Raw genomic sequence first — 24,424 nt, 5'->3', positions numbered from 1 at the left:
CTTCCTGAATTTCAGGTTTCTGTTATTTTGTTTTAGAAAATAGAGATAATAAGACTACTTGCATTATTGTGAAGATAGAAATGAGACAATGTTTGAGATGGCATCTAGCACAGTACCCAACATATTGTAGGGACTCAGAACAAGCCCTTCACTGCAGTTCTGTGTGTTTGACAGAGGTGATTCAGGGAGAGTCACATTGGGTGATGATAAGTATGAACCTAATTCTCCTGTCCCTTATATTTTACTCACCTCTGTCAACTGGTAGGATGATTTTCACTGTATCATCCCTCCCATTCATACCTGACCTACAGCAGAAGAGAGATGGCTGGGGCAGAGCCGAGTACCTTTTTGTGGTGTTGCCTATTTCACTTCTTCTCCCACAGAGGTGGAAACTTGAGTCATGGGGAGTCTGAAGCCTCTGGCAACCGTGACCCCTGTCATTCAAAAACCTGGTATTCCCTAATGCTTTCTCACCTGTGGCCCTTCACCTTGTAGCTCATCATCTTCTCTGTTCCATTTTCATTTTCACTTGGTGTATTCTTTATCCCAGAGTCCTCTTTATTTGGAGTATCCTCAAGCTAATTTATTTGACTAGAAGTTTAAGACACAGAAACCTGATTCTAAAGTAAATGTTTACAGGTAATGATTATTCCTACAGCTTATTTGTATACAATACTACCATTTTCAAAGTACTTACACCTGAGTTATTTTGTTTGCTCTCTATTGGTTTGCAGAGTCACAGCATCTATTCACTCTTTTCCTAGGTTTATTTGTTGGGCTTAATACCATGTAAGGGTGCTGGGAGGATAGGGTGAGGGGTGTAAGAGTCAGAGAGCTAATATTTATTAGTGATGTGTTCTTTTGCCAAGTTAGTTTTAATGGAAGTTAGCTAATTTAAGTCTTTCAGTAAGTTTTCTGAGGTTATCCCATGTAATTTTATCAATTATAAAAGTCCATAGACAGGTTAAAAACTTGTCCACAGTCAGGAAGCTACTTGATGATGGAGATGGGATTATACTGGTCTCTTTGGTTCCAAAGCCTATGCTCTTTCCATGGTGTTACTATCCCTCTAGTAGATGGAATAAGGGAGATGTGTAACTGCTGTCCAAATAGTCCCATGTCCAGCTATTTGGGGAGCAAAAGCACAAACATTTGAGTAGTAAGACAAGGGAGTCTTCCTCTCTTCCTCCTTCTTCCCACAACATTTATTTTTTATGGAAAACACTGTGTTCCAAGTCCTGGGGTACAACATCCCCCATGTTGCAGCTACCAGTCTAAAGGGCAAGACAGATAAGTTGATAAAGAGCTATTCAGATAATCTAATGTAACAATGGTAACTTCAAGAAGAGCAATAAAACAGGGCAAGGAGGTAAGAGTGATGGAGCTTCTATGTTAGGTGTGATTGAGAAAGGCCTGTCTAGGGAAGACCTCTCTGAGTAGCTGACACTTGGGCAGACCCGAAGGAGGACAAAACCTGCACAGGGATGAGGTGGGAAATGCATGTGCAAAGCCTGAAGCATGAGCTACTTAGTGTTTTCTAAGTTCAGAGTGTGTCTGGGTGGGAGTAAACCTGGAGAGTGATGGGGCTGAAGCTGGAAAGTCCAGGAGACGCTGGCAGGCCTTGGGGAAGACTTGAGATACTGTTCTGAGAATTTTGAGCAGAATAGTGATAGGATCTAACGTAACATTTTAAAAGCATCACTGTGGATATTATGTGTAAATTAGATATTAGGGACAAGGAGCCCAGTTCAAAGTCTATTGCATTTGGCCACACATGAAAAAACCAACATGAATGGTATCAAAGCACAAATTTCAACATTTCATTCCTTTCACTTACTGATCTTATCTTTGGATTTTCAAATTTCAATTCTTTGTAATTCTCTTTAAATGTATTAAATTCCTAATATGTTGAAGGCACTGTGAAAATTGCCACTTGTGTCTTGATCTTTTCTTTAAATCTTTGCCTACAATCTATATATTTTTTAAACCTAAACCAAATTACACATTGTTCCCCTTATCTCAACAGAGGTAGAAAGAAGTCACTTGCTTAGGTGTTTTGATAGCACAAACCTAGCTGTCGATTTGAAATAAAATGAACTGGCATTAGAGTGATAGCAGGCCAGCCTGCCAACAGCACCCTTTTTCGGTGACAGCAAGCTGATGCTGGGCACGGTCAGGACAAAGGCCTGAGTTTGTAATCAACTTCAGACTTGGACTCTATTCCATTTGGATGGTGGTTGCTTTCCTGCTGAAGTGGGTGTTTGGATTGAGACCATTATACATCAAATACCACTATGAGCTATTAATATAGGTGGAATAATTGAGCAAGCAGACTTATTGGAAAATGTAACTATTTTACACATCATCGTGAATTGTTTTTCAGGCTATACTGGCTCCCTTCAGCCATGAAAACACTCAGATGTTAAAAAAAAAGATGCTTCTTGAACACTTAACCATAAAAGTAAATGAGATTGCTTTAGACTGCTCTGTTAACACTCGAACCATCCACACATGGAAATTATTACCTATCCCGTGTTTGTTTAAATGTTGGTAGATGTTGTCATGCCAGTTCTGCTGTCTGTTAGTATAATGCTTACTTCTGTGCAAGTGAGTGAACAGCCCAGTACCCTTCAACATCATTTTAGGGAACATTCCTCCACTAAAGAATGAGTTTTTCTAAATACATCAAGGCTATTTTATGTCTTCTCTCTAATTTACAATATTCTTGGGTTTTGAAGCTGGATTATGTTCATGAATAATTCCTCTCACAATGCTACAAGAAGCTGAATTGTGGGAATGATATAGCATCTGAAGTTTGGATCTTAGGTCCATCTGGGAAGAGTTTTAAGCAGATCAACTGCCTTTGTTCAAGCTATTTCTCTATATGAATGGCATCTTCTATCAAAATCTATCTGTTCAAATTCTTCTTGTTTAAAAATCGAGCTTAACTCTTACCCTCTTTAAAAAGTTGTACTTAAATCATTTAGCACATATAATAACTCTCCCTTCCTAGAGAAAAAGAATGGAAATGGTTTTTTCTTAGCAACTACTGTGTTGGATCATCACATACTCATCTAATCTTTCCACAAATACTCTGTGAGATAAATACTACTGTCCTGCTTTAGCATAGGGACATGAACTGACATATCCATGGTCACACAGCTAGGAGGTAAAAGAGTCTGGAGGTGAATTCATGTCTTTTTGACAGTAAAACTCTTTCCCTACACTGGGTGACTTCTCAGAACTTTCAAGGTGCTTAGAGTAAGATGCACATTCCTTTGCACTGTTTGCATACCGCTGCTGTATTTGCAATTGTTTCACATGTGGTTTTCTATTTCAGCAGTGTTTTAATGTGCTTGAGCGAAGTTATGGGAAATACAAAGAAGATGTGGCCTCTGCCTCTTCATGGCAGCTTGACAGAGAGTTACAAACATGAAAAGAAAGATGTGTCCTAACTCATTATGGGGAGTCTGATGGAAGTCTACAGAGAACACTGAGGCAACATAAAGGAGGGGATTGTCTTCTCCACCTGTAGAGGCTGGGGTAATGATGGGCGGGAGCAGAAAAGATCTTGGAGAGAGATGATACTTCATTTGTAAATGATGAGCAGACATTTGTCAGGAACCAAGAAGACTTGGATCAGGGGAGAGGAGACTAGGAAGTGACTCAAAGGGGAATGCATTCCAGGTAGGAAATGCAGTCAGGTATGTTGCATAAGGGTAAACTGCCCAGTATGGTTGGATCACACACTGAGAGGGTACAGCAAGGGAATACCCAGAGGAGAGGCTAAAGGGATAGGTAGACAGAGGCTGGGGCAAGTGTTTCTTGAAAAATTGCTGAGTTTGAATTTCATTCATTCATTGTTTCCTATGCCATTGAAAGATGTGAAGCAGGGGTGCAATGTAATCCTAAACAAAACATTTTGTTTAAGGCACTTTTGGTAGGGAAATTATGTTGAAAGTATTTGAATAGTAGATGATGGGAGTTAGGAGACTATTGCAACTCTTCAGGTAAGAGATGACGTGGGCCTCGTTCAGGTGAGGAGCAGTGAGTCAAACCCAGTCTGATTTCCTCCTGTAGACCAACTTGAATGCTTCTCATGGGCAGGATTCATCTCATACTCAATGCTAAGAGCTGTGTTTGCTATAAAAGTAATGAAACAAGTCTGAGTGGAGATGTTTACAAAGCATGCTAGTACTTTTGCTTTTGAACTGCTTTAAGACAGGGAGTGAAATTTAGCCCTCTTTTCTGCAGTGTGCCCATGTGGACGGAATTACTATCATTCTTAGTTGGTATTGGAAGCAGTGATTCATAGATGAAAATAATTTCATAATTTTTAATAAAATCCAGGAGGAAAAATTAGAATTATTACTAAAATAATTTTTCTAGCAGGACTCTGGCTATTTATCTTTTCATATAAGTGAAACTGAAATATATTAGCAAGTGTTAAAGCAATTTAAATGCTTTGAGTTCTTAACCTTGTGTCCTTGAAGTGAGCCTGTAATATTTGTGGTAGGCAGTTACACTTCTGTAAATCTGGTTGACAAGAATACATTTACACTAATAATAGCACAAGGAAGAAAACCAAACTCCAGCTCCTAGGATACTGGTTTAGCTATAGGACTAATGGTATCAAGAAAATACAGATTAAATGACTCTTGATGAGACTAAGATATATGCAGATAAAATTGTAACACTTAGTATTTTTCTTACCTTTGTTTTTCACTTATCACACCTCCCTACCACTTATTTTTTTAAATAAATATTTTATTTGTTTATTTATTTATTTTTAGAGGGAGGGGAAGAGAGAGGAAGAGAGAGAGAGAGAAACACCAGTATAAGAACGGTGTCTCTCAGAGAACCATGAGGACACAGCGAGCAGAAGAAAAGAAGTTTATTTGAGGGAATTAGCAAGCAGGGAGGAAGCCATGCCATGAATGGCCCCACTCCAGGGTCCTAGGGAAGGAGGGGCTGTTTTATAGGGGGAAGGAAAAAGAAACTATTGAATTCAGTTGTTATCTCGCAGCTGTGAGTCTAGGGCTGATCAAGGCCAAATGGAGCTCGGGTTGATGTACCCCACTATCATAGGAAACACCTAGACAGCTACAGGTGGGCCGGGGGAGGTGGGAGGGCATGGGAACCAAGGCTGTCAATCAGTATGTGGTTGTCTCTTGCACACCCCCATCTGGGGACCTGGCCCACAACCCAGGCATGTGCCTTGACTGGGAATGGATCCAGTGACCTTTTAGCTCACAGATTGGCACGCAAACCACTGAACAATACCAGCCAGTGCCCAATCTTTAATCTAGAGGTCTGCTTTTAAGATGAACTAAAAAAATTAAACAAATACATAGTATCTGTCATGGGGACCATAGAAGAGTTTTTCATTCTCTCTGTGTGCGGTAGCACTCTGAGCCTCCCAAGCTATTTATCCTCCCACTTCCAGTTTCTAGGTTTCTTCTCAGAATCTGTGACAGCTCAGTAAGTGAATATGTTTTCTTGTTTGGGGTTCTCCACTGCATTTCTTGAATCTCCTTGAAAGAAAGGATTATATCATATTCATCTTTGATCACCTACAGTTTCTAATAAAATGTCTTGGCACCTATTAGGGGTCACTTAACCTGCACTAAAGAATAAGGAAAGATGTCTGCCCTTCTGTGAAAGGGGATAATTGTTTTGGGTGAGATTGGATGAAAGGAGATACTAGTAAAATAAATTGATATAAATCATTGAGAAACTGGGAAACCCCCCCAGCATGACATATGATATGTTGAATTGTGCATATGCTAAGTTTGCCAAAACCATTATCTTATACAAAACCATTTTGGTCTGGAGCTTAACAATTTTGGAATTCTTAAGCTCTGAATCAGGAACAATTAAAAAAATCATATCCACTTAAGAATTCAGATTTTAAGACCAGTCTGTAAGTACTTCTTTCCTAAAAAGAGAAACCCTATGGAAACCTTAATCATATATACAGATAGCTATACCCTGATGGTCCACCTGCACACCTCATGTGGTTATATTGTTATTTCTACCTCTTGTAGGTGGGATTGAACTAGCCAGGACACTTCATCACCTGGGATGCTCTTTCTCTTCAGGGTGACTGGACAAGACTCTCCTATTGCTTTACATGCTGTTGCCTAGTTCCCTACTGCTGCATAATAGTTTACCACAAATTTACTGGCTTAAAACAGCACCCACAGTTTGTAGATGAAAGTATTTCTGGGTTAAACTGGGTCCTCTGCTCAGGGTCACACAAGGCTGAGGTGTTAGCCCAGATGGATTCTTCTTTGGAGGCTCTGAGGAAGAATCCATTCTGAAGCTTATTATGATTGTTGGCAGAATCAGTTTTTTGCTTCTGTAGGACTAAGATTCTCATTTCCTTACTGGCTGTCAGCCAAGGTTTGCTCTCTGCTTTGATGGCCCCCTGCATTCTTTCCCATGTGGCACCCTCCATCTGAAAGCCAAGAATGGTATACTGCTCTGCATCTTTCACACCTCCCCTTTGCCTTCCTCTCCTGCCACCAGCCAGAAAACTGTCTTTGTTTTAAAGGGCTCACGTGAGTACACTGGGCTACCCAGATAGTTCAGCATTATCTCCCCATGTTAAGGTCAACAAGCTGATAACATTACCTCTATCTACCTGTAACTCTCTACCACAATTCCCAAAAGGAAAACATTGCCAGATAGAGGCCAGTCAGTCTTGTCTAGAGGTTATCTACAGCTAACAGTCCATTAACAAAGCAATGTCACCTTGCATATAGCTCCAACGAATTCCCTGTAGGTCTACTTTAGAACAGTTTATTTTATTGTGACCTTTTGTTTGATTAATGGGAAAAGAAGCCAGGTGCCCAATGATAGAAGAACCAAAACTAGGACACATTTCACGTGCGTGCAGGAACCTGCCTACGCGCAGAAGGTATCCATTCATCTCGTGGTCACTCGGGTTTATTACAGGTCCTGGTAGCACCTGTGTCATGTGAATGCCTTTGGAACTGTCCCATCATATTACATGATGAATGCAGATGATTGTCAAATTCCAGGCAGTATAATTATGTAGTAGCCCTGGCTGGTTTGGCTCAGTGGATTGAGCGTCGGCCTGCGAGCTAAGTGTCGCTGGTTCGATCTTCCAGTCAGGGCACATCAGAGAAGGAAAACTCTGACTCCAAAAAACCTCCGCTGCCTTGCGGCATACCTCTTCAGGGGAAAGGCTAAGGGAGTAAACCCCAACAGAAAATCCGGAGCCGGAGTCCCTAAGGCGGTTTGATGTTGTAGTCAACACCGGCAACTCCTGAGGCGCACCTGAAGCCAAGCTGTATTGACTCCGTCTTTCCCTTGGACCCTTCAGCTGCGAAGAGAGGGGGGGTCTGCTGCATGGGCAACAGCAGACCCTCCATATCACCCTCCCCAGGCTCTGTAGCTTCAGCTTCACTGGAGAGGACATTCCAGCGTCATCGTAAGATGTCGATTCAACACAGGAGGAGACAGATACCGTGTCACTCCCGAGTCGGACTGCACAGCCATTCTCGGTGGTGCAGATAGACTCTTAAGAAGCTACACCATCGTCTCTCGAGACAGACGGCTGCCAACGACAACGATAATTATGTAGTGTAAATCACCACCCTTTTAGATAGAACTTCCTTTTTTTTTGTTTTTCCTTCAAGCTAGGACAGGCCTGCAGGAACAAGTCATGTATTATGAAGTACTTTCACTGATTATCCGCCACCATCACCAACTTCCAAGTGACATGCAGGAGAAACTATTTAACTCTTAGTAAGTAATTCAGTTAAATGGGAAGTACAGACTGAACACTCAAAGTTATGTCATCAATCCTGAAGTTGCTAAATAAGAAAAGATTCGCAAGTATTGCTTATGAACAGTGTGTCATCATGATGACATGGGAACTGTAGGTGCCAGAAGTGATGCTGAAGAATCTTTAGACTTTTGAATTGGAAGATTGTGTATATTTAAACTGATCTTCAACTTGAAGAGTAAAGGGGGTGCTATCTAGTATTTGTACACCCAAATGCATTGTTAAGTTGATATTATAATTGATGGAAATTGAAAATTGAGGAAATGAGAGGACATGGAGCTGCACATCAAAAGTACCCTAAGACAAGAACAAGTAGTAAGTGTCTGGTTACATATTTTATACATATCCCCCCATTGCCTGTTTTCTAGGCTTGTTTATTTGTTTTTAGGGTATGTACTTTTATTCAAGGAAAACATGCAGTCATTTGGGATGGGAAAGGAATGTTATAGTAATGAAGGCACTAACTAGGTTTATTAAAATTTTAAAAGAAATGGGAGGTGGTATAATATACATGAATGAATACTGACCTGAGATGCAATTTCTATACATAACTTTTGATGACATTGTCTGATATTTTGACAATTGCTGAGATAATGTATTCCGCAGACATTTCTGGGTCTTTACCATAGGATGATGGAATCTTTTCTATGCCTCCCCTGTCAGAGCATTTATATGAAGGAGCGAAGCTGTTTGGTGCTTTTTTAATGTGCTGAGCTCCTTTGTAGGGCACCTTTCAAGCACTATTTTGATTTAATTCTGAATTGATTGTATTCCTGAGTCTGGGAAATCAAATTTTAACATGAACTTGCAAATAGCCCCAGTGCTTTGCCCCTAATTCATATTCCAGCAACCTTCACTGAAGTAGGAAGCAGAATCAAGCTGTCGTCATGAAGATGGTTTCAACAGCTCAGAAATCTTTCAGGACCCCTTTATCCTATATTTCAAAGAGGCCTTTAGTCTCTCTTCTCCTGTTTCCACAAAGGGAGTTGTGCCCAATACTCCAGGACATGGCGAGGCCAAAAGCACTCAAGAACTTCTCCAGAACTATAATCTTCTGATTTGTGAAATCTACCATTCTTATCACTATTTTTCCTTTCTTTCCACCCTAACACATAGTAATAAAAGCTACTGTTTTTAAAAATTCTACTTTATAGTAAAACCCACTTTTCATTTTGAAAGGACCGAGCTCCCAGATCAATTGGTATGTTTTAAGTCTTCTATGTAAGGGTTTATCAAATTCTTGTTAGAGTAACATTTTTGGACTTGAAGATCATAATTGACATAAATTTTTTTCTATTAATGGGCACTAAAAAGTGTTTTAACTGAGTAAATAAAGTTGACTTTTTCTTTTGTAGTGAAGTAACTTTATTTCAAATATGTTATGCTTAATATTTTTTTCCTCTGACAGCTTGGGGCCAGATGTAAAATAGTTTTAAAAAGTTTATTTTTGATAATTACTAATTACAGAAATGAATGTAGTTCCCAAAGCTAGTATGTGGATTTAATGTATTTTCTGTAAAGTTAGGAGTAAAAATCATGTCATGTATTTTTATCTTATTTGAAGTAGCTGGGAATTGCCTTTTTCTCTTTGGAAGAAAGAAATAGCTTTTTCACGTTCTTAGGGAAACATAGCTGTCCTATTTCACTGGGGACATAGAGAAAGAGAAAATAAGTTTTTAAGGAGGCTGAAGGAGATGAACTTTCTCAGTCATTTATATATTCCATTTAATATATCGTGAGATTTTATTGTGAAATAATATTATTTTGGTTTGTGAGCCTTTTCAGACTAAGGTGTGAGTGCTTGGTGGGGAGGCTGCATGTGTACAAAAGTGTATGAAACCACAGAATAATCTGTATCCATGTTCTTAAAGTGGCTGCAGTTCCTACTTGATTTAAAGTAATCCAACATTTTAAAATGCAATGTCTTTTATCTGTATTATATAGAGTTATATATATCACACATAAACATTATATATGTATAATATGATAGAAGCTAAATTTTTATTTCTAAGATAAAATATTAGAGTTCAAAGACACTTATAGCTTATAGGGAAGCAAGTCTTATTCAAGCCACCTTCACTGAACTATGTATTTATTCTCTCAATTAAGGGTTTTTTCTCTGGCAAGCCTGGAGCATGCTGAACTGTATGATGGGGAAAATTAGTGTTTGAACATGAAATAAACTAATATGTTCTTTTATGGTCTAAAAAGGAAAATAATACTCACTTGGCTTCAAGTATTTAGAAATACTTTGCAGATCTAGGCTTATAGTAAGATGACTATTTTTTCAGTTAATTGTTTGAGGATATAAAAACAAAACAAATAATTACCATTACTGTGCACCTGGTATGCACAAACCAGAATTGTATGTAGGAAAGTGGCCAGAAAAGGCAGTGTTCATGGCAATAGGTGGGAGAGGCCCTGATCAAGCTTTAGGGGAGCAGGAAAGGTCTAATGAGGTGGACAGAACATAATGTCCCATGACACTGTAATTGGCAATTGGGTACAGGTGCTTTCTTAGCAAGTCAGAGGCCTCAGGCTGGTCTAGAAGAGTTAGAACAGAGTAATGAAATGTCCAGGAGGATGCATTCAGAGAATACCAAGAAGGTCTGTTTGCTGGTTGGAAAACTGAGTCCTTGGGAGCTGGGGAAAATGACTGGCAAGAAAAGAGCAAGACTTCTAGTTTAGAGGAGGCAAGGTATAGGGCATATCATCCACTTGGGATTCAGTATGTGCGTCCTTAACAGGGCTCTGTGATCAAGCCTGTGTATGCTTCTCAGCATCCTGCTGACTTGAGTGGGGTTGGGGTGGGGTTATCGGCAAGGGTAACTTGATGCTTACCCCTCAGTGCTGAACTGAGTGGCTCATCACATTACCCTGTCAAGAAAAGGACTAATTCTAGAACTCAAAATAGGGTAGAAAATACAGAACATAGTTGTACAGTCTCTGGTATGGAGTAAGGAAAGTCACTGGCATGTCTCCAGTTGTTTTGCATGTGCAGGAAAAATTTAATTTTCTGTTTCTGTCTTGACTGAATATGCCACCTATTTGGTGTCATAGCACATAAACACATTCATATTAAATGTCAATATATACTTTGGTGTTTTAATCACTGTATGTACTAAATCATTTGAATTTGCAAAGGAACTCTGGAAACAGAAACCAACTTTAAGCTTGGCAGGAAATTAATATTTGGACAAGGAAGATAATGCATTCAACAATGGCACATACTCAGATTTAGAATAAGACAACTTTATTTTTCAAACAAACCTAGGGATAGGAAATCAAATCTAGTAGAATGAGAATATCAAATTAAAAATAAGTTTGTGAGAATGGAATTCAGAACTTCTAGATAGGATTGTGGGAAAAAGTGCGGTCAGCAGTGACCTGTGTGTGTGTGGTGGGGCAGAGGGGCAAGGACTTAGGGAAAGTTGGAGAAGCTGGTGCAGCAAGGAGAAAAAATGCAATTAGTAAGAGCCCTGGAAATCGAGACCCTCTGACAATTCTCTCTAAAGCTACACTGGTAGTAGGCACATGCTTGCTTATGCTAGATCTGAGCCTTGTGTGGGAATCAGAAGCAGAACAGAATGCTCCCATTTTCTGCCCATTCAGTTGCTCCTTTGGGAGCTTGTGCACACTGCCTGGTCACATGAGTCTATGTGTGGTTCTTGCCTGGCAGTAGCTGCTTGGAGCCTTGCCTCTGGCAGCTGATGACTTCAAGTATCCAGATCTGTCATGATGCTCTCCAGGAGAGATGTCAGGCTGTCATCATCTAATAGACATTCTCCGGCTGACACACAAGGCCTTACACTGAGTGCTCTTTATTGTCAGACTTTTGAATTGCATCTTATGATAGGAGTTGATAAGGAAAAGTTTAGAATCCAAATTGAAGCATTCAGTTGCTCTCCTATTCACTTGGCCTCATGTGTTAAGTCTCTATTTTGCAGTGGGGACAAAGTTTGTGTAGTTTTGACAATTTGGAGACCTTAGATGCAGCTGTTGATTTCTGAAGGACTGTTCCACGGGTCAAGAAAGCCGAGCATCTGGGCACTTTCTTTTCATACTATCATCGCTAAGGAAATGTAAAGATCAAAGGTTTAAGTAAACTGGATGAAACAAATCTTTCTTTTTCTGGACACAGCTTAAGCCCACTCCATTCATCAACAGAAGAATGGCAGGTCCTGTCTCTAGGTGCTTCTCTTGCTATAGGTGAGGTGACAGGATGTACCCTTACCAGAAACGACGACAATCTTGACCCCAGCACCTGGGAGTTACAATTTTACCCAAATCTCTTCTTGCTGTTATTCTGCTGCTGACCTGTGCCCCTATTGTTATAACTAGGATTCACCCTTGTTAATAATTTTGATAAGACAGCTTCTCTCTCCTGCTTTTGTCAGTGCCTTATTTTTGTTTCTTGTCCATATACACACTTTTTCATAATCAGGGTCTAATATACTTGTGTAGTAAGTATTTATGGCTATTCCTTAACCAAGTTGCTTTCTTTGGCAACCACATCCCACCTTTCCTGCTTGCAGTGATGGAATACGTTAGACAGTTTTCAGTCATCTGTGTTTCACTAGCCCTTGTTGTTGGCTCAAGGCTGGGCATGTTACCCAGGCAGGACCTATGAAGATGAGAATGAGAGAACTTTTGCAGACTCTACTGGGAAGAACAGCCTTTGGTTTTTGTAGTCCAAAGTCTAAGAAGCTGTTAGTTCTAAGATATGGAGCTGCAGCAATCGCTTATGGGCCATCAAGGGTGACTATTAAAAAGTGAAGCTAATGTGCAAAAGAGAGCAGAGACAAGTAGAGGTGACAGATAGAGAACATCATTTGAGTCCTTGTAAGTAGTTATGTCTTTTTTAAAAATATGCTTTATTGATTATGCTGTTACAGTTGTCCCAATTTCTTTTCCCTTTGTTTCCCTCCATCCAGTGACCCCCCCTTCCTCCAGTATCACCCCCCACTTAGTCCATGTCCATTGTTTGTGCATACAGTTCTTCTCAACATCTTCCTATCTACTCCACTCCCTCCTACTATGCTTCTTAATTCCTCCACCATTTCCCTCCCTTTCCTCCTTCCCCTCCTCACTGATCTCCTCTCAAAATGTTCCCCATACCTATAATTTTTTTCCCATTCTCATTGCCTACTTAGTTTGCCTTTGTTTCAATTCCTTAGCTTCTGTTGTTGTTAGTTTTCATCTTAATGTTCATAGTTTTGATACTCTTTCTCCTAAACAAGTCCCTTTAACATTTCACATAACAATGGTTTGGCTCTGATGAACTCCTTCAGTTTTCCTTTGTCCTGGAAGCACTTTCTCTGCCCTTCTATTCTGAATGACAGCTTCTTTGGATAGAGTAATAGTGGTTGTTGGTTTTTGCTTTTCATTCCTTTGAATATTTCTTGCTAGTCCCTTCTTGCCTGCAAAGTTTCTTTTGAGAAATCAGCTGATAGTCTTATTGGGACCCATTTGTTTGTAATTCTCTTCTTCTCTTTTGCTGCTTTTAAGATTCTCTCTTTATCCTTAATTTTTGACATTTTGATTATAATGTGTCTTAGTGTGGTTCTCCCTGGGTCCAGTTTTTTTGGAACTCTCTGTGCTTCCTGGACCTATAAGTCTATTTCCTTCCGCAAGTTAGGGAAGTTCTGCTTCATTATTTTTTCACATAATTTTTCAATTTCTAGTTCTTCTTCTTCACCTTCTGGCAACCCTGTGATTTGGATGTTGGCCCGCTTATAGCTGCCCCATAGGTTTCTGAGCCTCTCCTCATTTTCCTCACTTTTCGTTTCCTCTTTCTGCACTGGTTGACTGTTTGTTCCTTTCCTATGTTCCAATTTGTTGATTTGATCCCTGGTTTTCTTGTCCTCACCACTAGTTTTGTATGTGTTTTTGTTCATTTCAGCAGGACTAGCCTTCATTCCTTCCCTGTCTTGTTTAAGATCTGCTGTTAGGTCTGTAAGCATTTTTATAACCAAAGCTCTGAACTGTGCCTCAGAAAGTTTTCCTATCTGCCACTTTGTTAGATTAGATATTTGCTGTCTGGTCTGCTGTGTGACAGGGATCTCTATCATGATCTGTGCCATCCTGACAGTTTTGTGTTTACCTTTGCTTCCTGGGTGGGGCTGTCACAGCTCCTATGTTATAGCGGTCGGAGCCCCATGCACTCGTCACTACTGGGCGACTCTTCTCACCATGCTCTGGCACTGTGGGGGTGGGGGTCCAAGATGAATTCCTGCCATTCACTCTCTGCTGAGAGACCGGGAGCCTCCTCCTTCATCCCCATGTCCTCTGGCTCTGGGAGTCTGCCTTCCCTGGCACTGGAATAGTGAACAGACGGGTTTGGTCTGCAGCTGGGGGTGTTCCCTAGGTGCTTCTGGCCTCCCCCTAAATACAGGTGTCTGTGCTTACCGCCATCCCACCACAGCTGCCACCACCAGCACAGCTTAACCTCTCCGCCCCGGCTTCACCCCTTCTACCTGTCCGGATGAGCACCACTTCTTTATAACTTCATACATTGGACTTCCATGTAGCTTTATCTTCTGGAACTTCTGCTTTTTTTCTGGTTTGCAGTAGTTGTATTCCTTCTTAGTTGTAGGGGGAGACAGAGTGTGTCAGTCTAGGCCTCCATCTTGGCTGGAAGTAAGCAGTTATGTCTTAAACCAACTCTGAGTCAGTTTATTCTTTACTTTGCTTAAACAAGTTTTTATTGGATTTTCTGTAGCTTAAATTTAAAAATAAAGTGAGAATTTCATTCTAATGGTTGGGCTTTGCTACTTGCTGACAGCCTTCTTGATATCACCTGTGGCCTGGGACTCTGATTTCTCCATCCATCTTTACATTTTTTATGCTGGGTTTACACACTGTTGGGACATCTTGATATTTCAAATTTAATGCCAATGTCCTTTGGTAGTCTGGATGAAATTCTAAGATAAAATGACTCTGTTTTTCTCCTTGAGTATTTTAGGAAAGCTTAATGATTCAACAAATAAATTATCTCTTTAATAACTTAAAGAGGGGAGGCTTTAAGGAATTTCACATAACTGATCCCTGAATACATAAATATATTAAGGTCAGTGACTCATTAATTTTTCTTTTTCTGTTGTGGACATTGTTCTATCATTATACTGTTTTTGATAGTGACCTTTGTGACATTCTACTTGGCAGAAAGGTAATAGGGTAACTACTCATAAAGGAAAGAGATGATGAAAGAGATTATTGTAATAGATTTTACTATAATAGGACCAGAATGGCAGGGAAATCAAAGAAATAATTATAGGCTAAGCAACCCCATGGTTCTTACTATCATGCATTTTTAGGTTTTCTGAGAAACTAAAGGTGATCTGAGAAGTGGCGGTTAAAAAATGCATTTTGAAATCAGTGCACTGTTAAGACTCCAGTCATACAATGAACAAAGGCCTGCAGTCTTGCCTATTATCTGTGCAGTGTGGGAATGAAGATTGGTTCTGCGTGTTGTGCTGAAGCCCAATCTGTGCTTCAAACTCAGGTTCAACCTTTCATCTTTTAGCAGTACTGAATGTGCCCTGTGGGAAAAGTGCCGGTCCTACACATTGTGGTAAATTGTGCCACTTTTACCCTAATTATACCCTTTTAAATGGGTCTTTCCCCAAAATTCCTCTTTTTTATGGCTCATTCTCTCCTGAGAGGATATAGATGCCTCATGGGTTAAAGTGAAACCAAGCATAACTTCTCCACAGTAAATTAAAAAACAACTGAAACTCTCCTCATTCTTTTTTTTTTTTTTTCAGGAATAATATAGGTTTTTTATTTATTTATTTATTTGTTTTTGATTGTTTTTAGAGAGAGGTGAAAGGAGAAAGAGAGGGAGAGAAATATCACTGTGTGGTTGCCTCTCACTCGTGCTCCCAACTGGGGACCTGATGTGCAACCTAGTCATGTGCCCTGACTGGGAATCGAACCAGCGACACTTGGCTCGCAGGCCGACGCTCAATCCACTGAGCCACAGCAGCCAGGGTCTCTCCTCATTCTTGACTCTCTCTTTGATTGCTTCCAATTCCTATCTACTGAGGTTCTCCCTGTGTTTTTTTGATTCTGATCCATTATGTAAGACATTTCAGCATCAGTGCTAAGAAAATAGCTAGGTAGAAATGTTTCGATATGAGGGGCAGAGTCCTGAGGTAAGAGAGGTACAAGGGCTCGAAGGTCTTAATTTGGAAAGTCTACATCTACAGAGAAAAAAACAGGGGATGACTAGGAGGGCAGGCCATCTGGAGAACACAGTCCACCTTTGTCAGTCAGATTAGACTCAGCTGCTAATAGTAAAGACTAGACTTAGAATTAAAAAAGAAAGTTTATTAGACATTAGTATGTTAATGTAACACATTAAATACACTAAACATTAGTATTGTGCTTTGTTATCATCAAGGACCCAGGCTTTTATCTTTTTTTCTTATCACCTAAGGTCATGGCTTCCATTCTCAAAGGTATTGCCTACAAATGACTTTGGAGCTCCAGTCATGAAATCTGTTTTGTAGTCAGTAGGAAGGAAAAAAATCAAAAGGGGAAAAGATGTTTTCTCTGAACCAGCTTGGTTTCCTTTAAGCAGTTTTTACAGAATTCCTACGCAAGACTTCTGCTTATATCATTGACCAGAGCTTTGACACATGGTCCTATGTAGCTGCAAGTGTGTTTGAGAAATGCAGTCTTTTAGCTGGTTGCTTTATCATCCCAAGTAAAATCTGGGTTTTGTAACTAAGGAAGGAGAGAATGGCTATTGCTTGTACTCTGCTACAAAAAGTCATGAAACCCAAGGTTGCTTCTTTAAGAGATGCATAAGTTGTAGAAGCTTTATGGTCTAATAAGGAATATGCTTTTTTTCTTATTTTCAATGTATGAATTATAAAGGAAGAGTCTAAGTAGGAATATTGGTCTTGAAAGTAGTGACCTGGGTATAAGAGGATGGACATCATAATTTCTGAGAAGGGGTTTATATTATTAGACTAAAAGTAAAGTATGGAAGGAGGTGAAAACAAAAATTTAAAGTCTTGAAGATTTAGATGGGACAAAAATGGTAAAACAGAAGTTAGAAGGGGTTGAGTAGCTCACAATAAGAGATATGAGTTTATTTAACACTGAAAAATTTGAGGTAGATTTGAAGTGTATGTTCACGGTACTGGACTAGGGTGGGGGGGGGGGAGGCCTGAAATAAAGTAAATAGTGAACTGCATTTAGAAGTAAACCCAGTGCATTTCAGTGCTGAACTTGGCCATCTTATTGAGAGGGAAGTCACATAAAGTAAACTGGTAAAGGGGAACACTTGTAATAATAAGGATTGCTGGGAATTGCAGGGAAAAATCTAATGGGGCGGCTGAAGCTTGGCTGCAGCGAGTTATTGCTGTCAAAGAAATCAGGCTTAGATTTCTACTTTTTATTTTATTCTTTTAAATCATTTTTTAATTGTTATTCTATTGCAGATGTCCCAATTTCCCCTTTTCCTCCTCTGCCCATCCCACCCCCACTCCCACAGTTAATCCCCACACTGTAATCTATGTCCAGGGATCATTCATACCTTTTCTTTGTCTAGTTCCTTCTCCTTCTATCAACCATTATCCCCTCCCCCACTACCTCCTCCCCTCTAGTCATTTTCAGTCTGTTTCATGTTTCCTTGCCTGTGGTTCTATTTTGTTAATTAGTTTATTTTGTTCATTAGTTTATTTTGTTCATTAGATTCATCTTATAGGTGAGATCATATGGTATTTGTCTTTCACTGACTGGCTTATTTCACTTAGCATAATATTCTCCAGATCTTCTACTTCCTAAAGAGAAGACAGAGATCCTATTTTGACATAACCATTAAAATTTAAAAATCATCATGCAGGCCAAGCAAATAAAAACTAGGTTTGTACAATGGACAGTTAGTTAGCAACTTTTGATTTGGATCATCTTTATTTTACTGAGACTGAAAGAGATCTTGTGATTTTCCCAGTGTCAAATAGGTCCACAATGATAGATCCCTGCCCCTTGACTCCCAGTAGTATTCCTAGTGCACTACATTCTGAATAGGTTTTTGATGGAGCTAAGAAAGTCATGTGGAATTGTTTGGTGGAAAGGAATAATCAGGGAAATTGGACAAGTCACATAATGTTAACAGTTAACTCTAAAAATGCCTAGTATAGTGCTTAGCATTCAGTAGGCATCAATCAATGTTAGCTCAATCTCTACTGTAGTCAAGAAGAATTGTTAAAATCATGTAAGTTAATGAATAAAGTAGAGGGAAAGAAAAAGAATTAAAAAAGTCATTATCAAACCTTGGGGAGCTGCCATAATTAACAGTGGAAGCAAGATAATGAATTAGCAAAGACGCATCCAAGGAGCAGACAGAAGCCGCTAGTATTGCTTTGTGTATCTCTTGCCTTTACCTTTGCCCTAATTACAGCTTTAGGCTGTAAATGTTTTAATTTGAGGATAATTTCCAGCCCTTTAATAAATTTCTTCCCAATTATACTGCTGCCTTAAACTTATAGCCTCATAAGAAATGATGGTCTTCAGAGAATATTTCTTCTCCCTTTAGTAGAAGTTAGATAGATTGATTAATTTGGGCTTAAATTTCTAAAAACGTGCAGTTGTATCTTGAGATTATCCCATAATTAGTAGTTAAGTGTCTCCAGAACAGGTAATTATTGTTATGAAAAAGAATTGTTTCATCAGAAAAAAAGTCCTTTGAAAAAAAAAATTTTCAGTATAAATGTGTCCTTACATGTCACAAAAATTTGTTGAATTATCTTAATACCATAGATCACAGGGTAATAATTTTTGAAGTGACCAATTATGTTTTAGGTTTTAATGTACAAGGTGAAATGCATTTTTAAGATACTGTTTAAAATTCTGAGGCAAGAAGTCCCTGGAAACTAGAATTTTTGATTTAGTGCTCATACTAGAATCTTCACTAGTGAACACAATGGAAAGACCTTGGGGATCTGATGGAGTCCTTAGGCAATTTATCTCAGAACTAACTGCTTTTGCAGTGGATTTTGCATGCCATTGTAACAGCCTATATTTATAATTTGTTCTCCTGGCAATTATTGCAACAGAGCTAAAATATCTACAAGGTCAGTAGTGCTGGATTAAGGTTATACACTGGTAATTCTTGAGTGTTTGATTGGATTTATCATTAAAATACCCAAACTTAATTGTGCTGAAAAGAACTAGAATGTAGTCAGTAAAAGGATGAAAAAAAGTATGTTAATCATCTGATGTATATCTCTATCCATACCCTTATACTTTTTCTTCTTTAATTTTAGTTCCAAGGAACATATAAAATGCCTCAGATCTCAACAAGAAAATAGGATGTTTCTTTGCTATCAGCTGAGGCTACTATGAACATAATACTAAATCATATTTTGTGTCCTTGCCCATAAAGAAAACTCACAAGAGCAAGTCCAGTATCTTACCTCTCCATCCAGATATTGGGTTGTTGCTAAGTATACAGATACTGGTTTTACAGTCTTCATTTAATTCTGGTTTCCACCATGTTCAGTGGGGGGAAAATTCTCATGAGAATGTCATAAATGATGTTCAAAATGAGCTATATTTTTACAACTTGCATTTGTTGTCATCTGGTGTCTGTTGAGATTCTTTTGGATAGACTGAACACAGTTGTTTTCTACTGGAGGGGTGGAGGAATAAACATGCCCCACCACTTAAATGGAAGTTTCTAATATTCCAAGGGCAAAGATTTTGAAGACCAAAGGTACCCTTGATCATGGAGCTTTGACAGCAATTCCAAAGCTCTCAGAGTGGACCAAAAGAGGTCTTTCAAAACTCCACAGGGTCCTGAGAAATGAAATGTGTATTTGAGATACAGCAAGAAAGATTTCAGGTTCTTAACTTTTGGGAGGTCACATAACCCTTTGAGAATAAGATAAAAAATTCTGAAAATTTTTCTCATAAATATTCAGAAAGACACATACAATAAAGTTTTTCAAACTTGTGGGTTTATCTATAAAACTTGAAAGTATGTATCTCCTAAGTACTTCTTTCGATTGTTTAGAGGTACTGCTTCCCAAGTTATGTATCCCAGGAACTTGGAGGAAGATTATGAAACTTGCCTTGGACATTTATATAATTTGTGTCCCTGCTGCACTCACCTCATCTTATTTATGGGGAGATGTTAATAGTAATAACCTGTGCTACGTGGCTTTTTTGTCAATCTGCCAATTCGGGAGCTCCATCTCCAGCAAATGCTTTTCCCCTCCCACCAGTAATTATATCTGAAAGTCTTTGAGGCATTTCTGTTGTGTTCATGAACAAGCCCAGACAGTGGTCACGTGAGGTCCTCTTGGTCTTGACGCCTTTGCTGGACACTGACATCCTTTGTTGGATACCTCTTCTTCCCCTGAGTCCTGCCACCTCTATCAGGCACTGGAGCCTGGACTGTAGGTTATTGCCACTTTTTCTGGGACCGTGTTCTGCGTCTACTGAAGTACGGGAGCTCTTGGGTGTCTTCTTCAGAATTTCAATGATTCCATGAAATCTGTCAGGGAGAATGCTTTTCTCCCTTCAGTGTAACTGTTCTTACTTTTAGATGGTTTCTAATGAGTTCTGATTTAATTGTCTTTAGTACGGCAGATTCTTAACATTTATTTCCAAGTTCTCCATCCTTAGAGTGAAATGCAAACCCAGCTTACCCTGGGTTGTACTCAAGAACCTCTAGTCCTCTCCCACGATTGAAGTTTGTCCCCAGTCTGGGGGCATTTGCCCAATTCACTGTCTCTTGGGGAGCTCCTTTGGCAAGTGCCATTCCAGGGGCATGCCCCCACTCATTAAGGATGTTCAGACTTTCTGTTCAGCAAGCAATGGACCCAGCATGCATTTAAACTAGAAACTTCAGGGACATCAATATTTAAGAATAATGTAGACAATAGTTTGACCTTTGGGGCTTAGGCATAATATTTTTAGGGGATATTTTGAAGAGTTCATCCAGATCTCTGGTGTTCCTCCAGAGACAAACTCTATGTAATTCCATCTGTCCTACACCCAAGCCAGTGCAGTATTGTGAAAAAATGACATTTAAAAAATTCTAGCCTCTTACTGGAAACAAGTACTTTATTGTAAATAATTCCACACAGCACCTGTAATAAGTTAGAGCAAGAATAATCTTTCTGTCATGATTCCATATTTTTATAGTACTCATGTACCTCAAACTCCACAGGAGTCAATAAAATATGATTTTGAGGTAATATAGAATTTAAAACTTAGTATATAGTGTATGGAAAAAATACCTCACCATTTTTCTTGCTGTCATCTGCAGGTATAGGCATAGATCCATCACAACTTTGGAAATACATTTTGAAGATGTCAATATTTTCATCAGTTAAAATTTTGTCATAATTAATGCTGATAGTTTCTGCTGTACCATTGTATTCTTCACTCACAAAATCAGTCCTTTCTTTTACGCTGTGCTCACTGATGTCAGCGTGCTCAGTGTGGCTCTCTCCTCAATGTTCTGTATATTTTTACCTTCAACTTTCTACCAAGCCCAACAGCCATCCTCAGTCCAATTGGGGAATTTCCAAACCAGTCTTCAACCATTTGTCTTATGAATTTTCTTTCCCTCCTTCATGTCAATTGTGTTTTTTCTCATAAACTATACTACTTCAGACATATATGTGTATATGTATTGATATTTTAAGGGAATTTTAGAATAGAAATGTGTGGGCTCAATTCAAATGTGAAAATAAAATGAAACTTTGTCTTTTCTGCAGTAGGTATAATTTTCTTATGAGACTTATCTCCTGGGGTATGTGTATAGGGTGGGTAGGGGGTGGTGAAAGCGGGGGATTCTGAAGTTGCAAGGTCATTCTTTCCTTAATGATCTCTTTTGCATGGTATTTTCCTTCAGGTAAATGCTCAGTTTTCATGTTTTCTCTTCCTCCCCAGCTTCTAAGATTGAATCTAGCTATATATAGGAGGAAGGCCTTTATGTCATCCTGTGGTGTTGGAGCAGAAATCCTCATTGTGGGTCAGGGGGCCTCATTGTCTGCCAGGCAACCTCTGGATCTTCTCTATTCTGAATGGCCTGGTGTGTACTTATGTACATGTGAACCCACCTGGATTCATGAAAATGTGCTGTCACTGATTGCTGAAGTCTATGACTTTGACCATTTTCTTTTGATCAAGAAATCTGACTTTCAGTCAAGTTGAAGACATAAACATAGCTTGCATCCTTGCACTACCACAGAAAAATTACAGCTAATCTGCAAAACGCGTCCCTCAGAACTGTCAGAAAAATGAGCTCTGTGGAAGTCTGCCAATAAGGAATTAAAGAAACCACATTCATCCAGACAAATAAGAGGTGCAGTGACACAGAGATGTGGGATGGGCTGGTCCCAAACCAACATGTGGTAGATATAAAATGGAGGTATATCTCAGGAGCGAGAGGTCCCAGCCTGACAGCAAACCACCCAGCCCAGGCTTCCATTGCCAGGAAGATAAGTCTCCCTAACATCTGGCTGTTAAAACCAGTGGGGGTTGGGTTAGTGGAAGTAACTGTAGGATTCTTAGGATTCTTAGGTATCTCCTCTTGAAGGATCCCACACACAGACTTATTCAGACTCACTCCCTCTGGGCTCCAGCACTGGGGCAGTACTTTGAAGGGTACCAGTGACATATGGGAGGAACTGAAGTGTGTGGCATCAGGGCAAGACCTGGGGGACAGCTTCCATCCAGAAAGAACTGTAGACAATGGCCATTGTTCCATTTTCTGAGGCCTCTCCCACACAGAGACACCATATGTGAATCTTTATCAACCTGACTCACAAGATTAGCCCCTCTCTGATGACTACCTAAGGCTCCACCCTATCCAAATGAAACAAAGAACAAAACTCCAGAAAAAGACCTAAACAAAATGGAGATAAGCAATCTATCAGATGTGGAATTCAAAACATTGGTTCAAGGATACTCAAGGAACTCGGTATTTCAACAGCATAAAAATGATTCAACCAGAAATGAAGGAGATATTAATAGAAATAAAGAACAATGTACAGGGAATCAGCAAAGTGGATGAAACAGAGAATCAAATCAATATTTTGGAACATAAGGAAGAAAAAGACATCTAATCAGTACAGCAAAAAGAAAAAAGAATCCAAAAATTTATGTAAGGATCCTCTGGGACAACTTCAAGCCTTCTAAGATTCACATCAATTGATAAAGGAAATAGATATACAAGTCCAGGAAGCATAGAGTTCCAAACAAGATGGATGCAAAGAGGATCATACCAAGATACATCATAATTAAATTGCCAAATGTTAAAGATAAAGATAGAATGTAAAAAGCAGCAAGAGAAAAGCAGATAATTACCCACGAAGGAGTACCCATAGAGTGTCAGCTTATTTCTCAAAAGAAACTTTTGGACTTCCGGCCAAGATGGAGGCCTAGACTGACATGCTGTCTCCCTTCACAACTAAGAAGGAATACAACTACTGCAAAGCCAGAAATAAACAGAAGTTCCAGAAAATAAATGGAAGTCCAACATATGAAGTTATAAAGAAGGGGTGTTCATCTGGATGGCTAGGAGGAGCAAAGCTGGGACAGAGAAGTCAAGCTGTGCTGGTGGTGACAGCAGCAACAATGGCAGCAGGATGGCGGTAAGCACAGCCAGACATATTTAAGGGGAGGCAAGAAGCACCTGGGGAACACCCCCAGCTGCAGACCAGACCTGTCAGCTTGCTTTTCCAATGCCAGGGAAGGCAGACTCCCATTGCCTTGGACTGTGAGGCCCAGAGTGGGTGGGGATGAAGGAGGAGGCTCCTGGTCTCTCAGTGGAGAGTGAACAGCAGGAATTGATCTTGGACTTCCACCCCCACACAAAACACCACAGCATGGTGAGAAGGGTCGTCCAGTAGTGACGAGTGCATGGGGCTCTGCCCCCTATAATGTAGGAGGTGTGACAGCCCTGCCCAGGAAGCAAAGGTAAACACAAAACTGTCAGGATGGCACAGATCATGATAGAGATCCCTGTCACACAGCAGACCAGACAGCAAATATCTAATCTAACAAAGTGGCAGATAGGAAAACTTTCTGAGGCACAGTTCAGAGCTTTGGTTATAAAAATGCTTACAGACCTAACAGCAGATCTTAAACAAGACAGGGAAGGAATGAAGGCTAATCCTGCTGAAATGAACAAAAACGCATACAAAACTAGTGGTGAGGGAAAGAAAACCAGGGATTTTTTCTCTAAGCAGTGTGAGCACATGCCCAGTCCCCTTCTTGGCCTCTGCACTCTGGTATGCCCTGCACACCCCTTGCATGGGTGTCCAGCACTGACGAGGAGGGTGATGATACTCAGGTCAAGAACACTGTCTCTAGTTACCTGTAAAGAGAAAGTTCTCTGCTGTTCTGGAAATGATTGATGTGTGTCCTTCGGGAACCTGGCTGCTGTGGTTGTGCTGCTGCCACCAGCAGGGAGGGCCATGCCTCCTGGCTACTTTCTCCCTTCCCTGGCTGCACTTATGGTGTGCAGAATCCTTCCCACACCAGGCCGTGAAGAAGTAACAAGAAGGTCTCACTCTTCCTGGTATTTTTTTTTTTTTTTAACTGTGTGGTTGCCTCTCACTTGCGCCCACAACTGGG

This window comes from Furipterus horrens, unplaced genomic scaffold (genome assembly GCF_987537825.1).
Source record: "Furipterus horrens unplaced genomic scaffold, mFurHor1.1.pri manual_scaffold_5, whole genome shotgun sequence".
NCBI classification, from domain to species: domain Eukaryota; kingdom Metazoa; phylum Chordata; class Mammalia; order Chiroptera; family Furipteridae; genus Furipterus; species Furipterus horrens.
The sequence above is the reverse complement of the archived record's forward strand: the minus strand, read 5'-3'. Positions refer to the sequence as shown.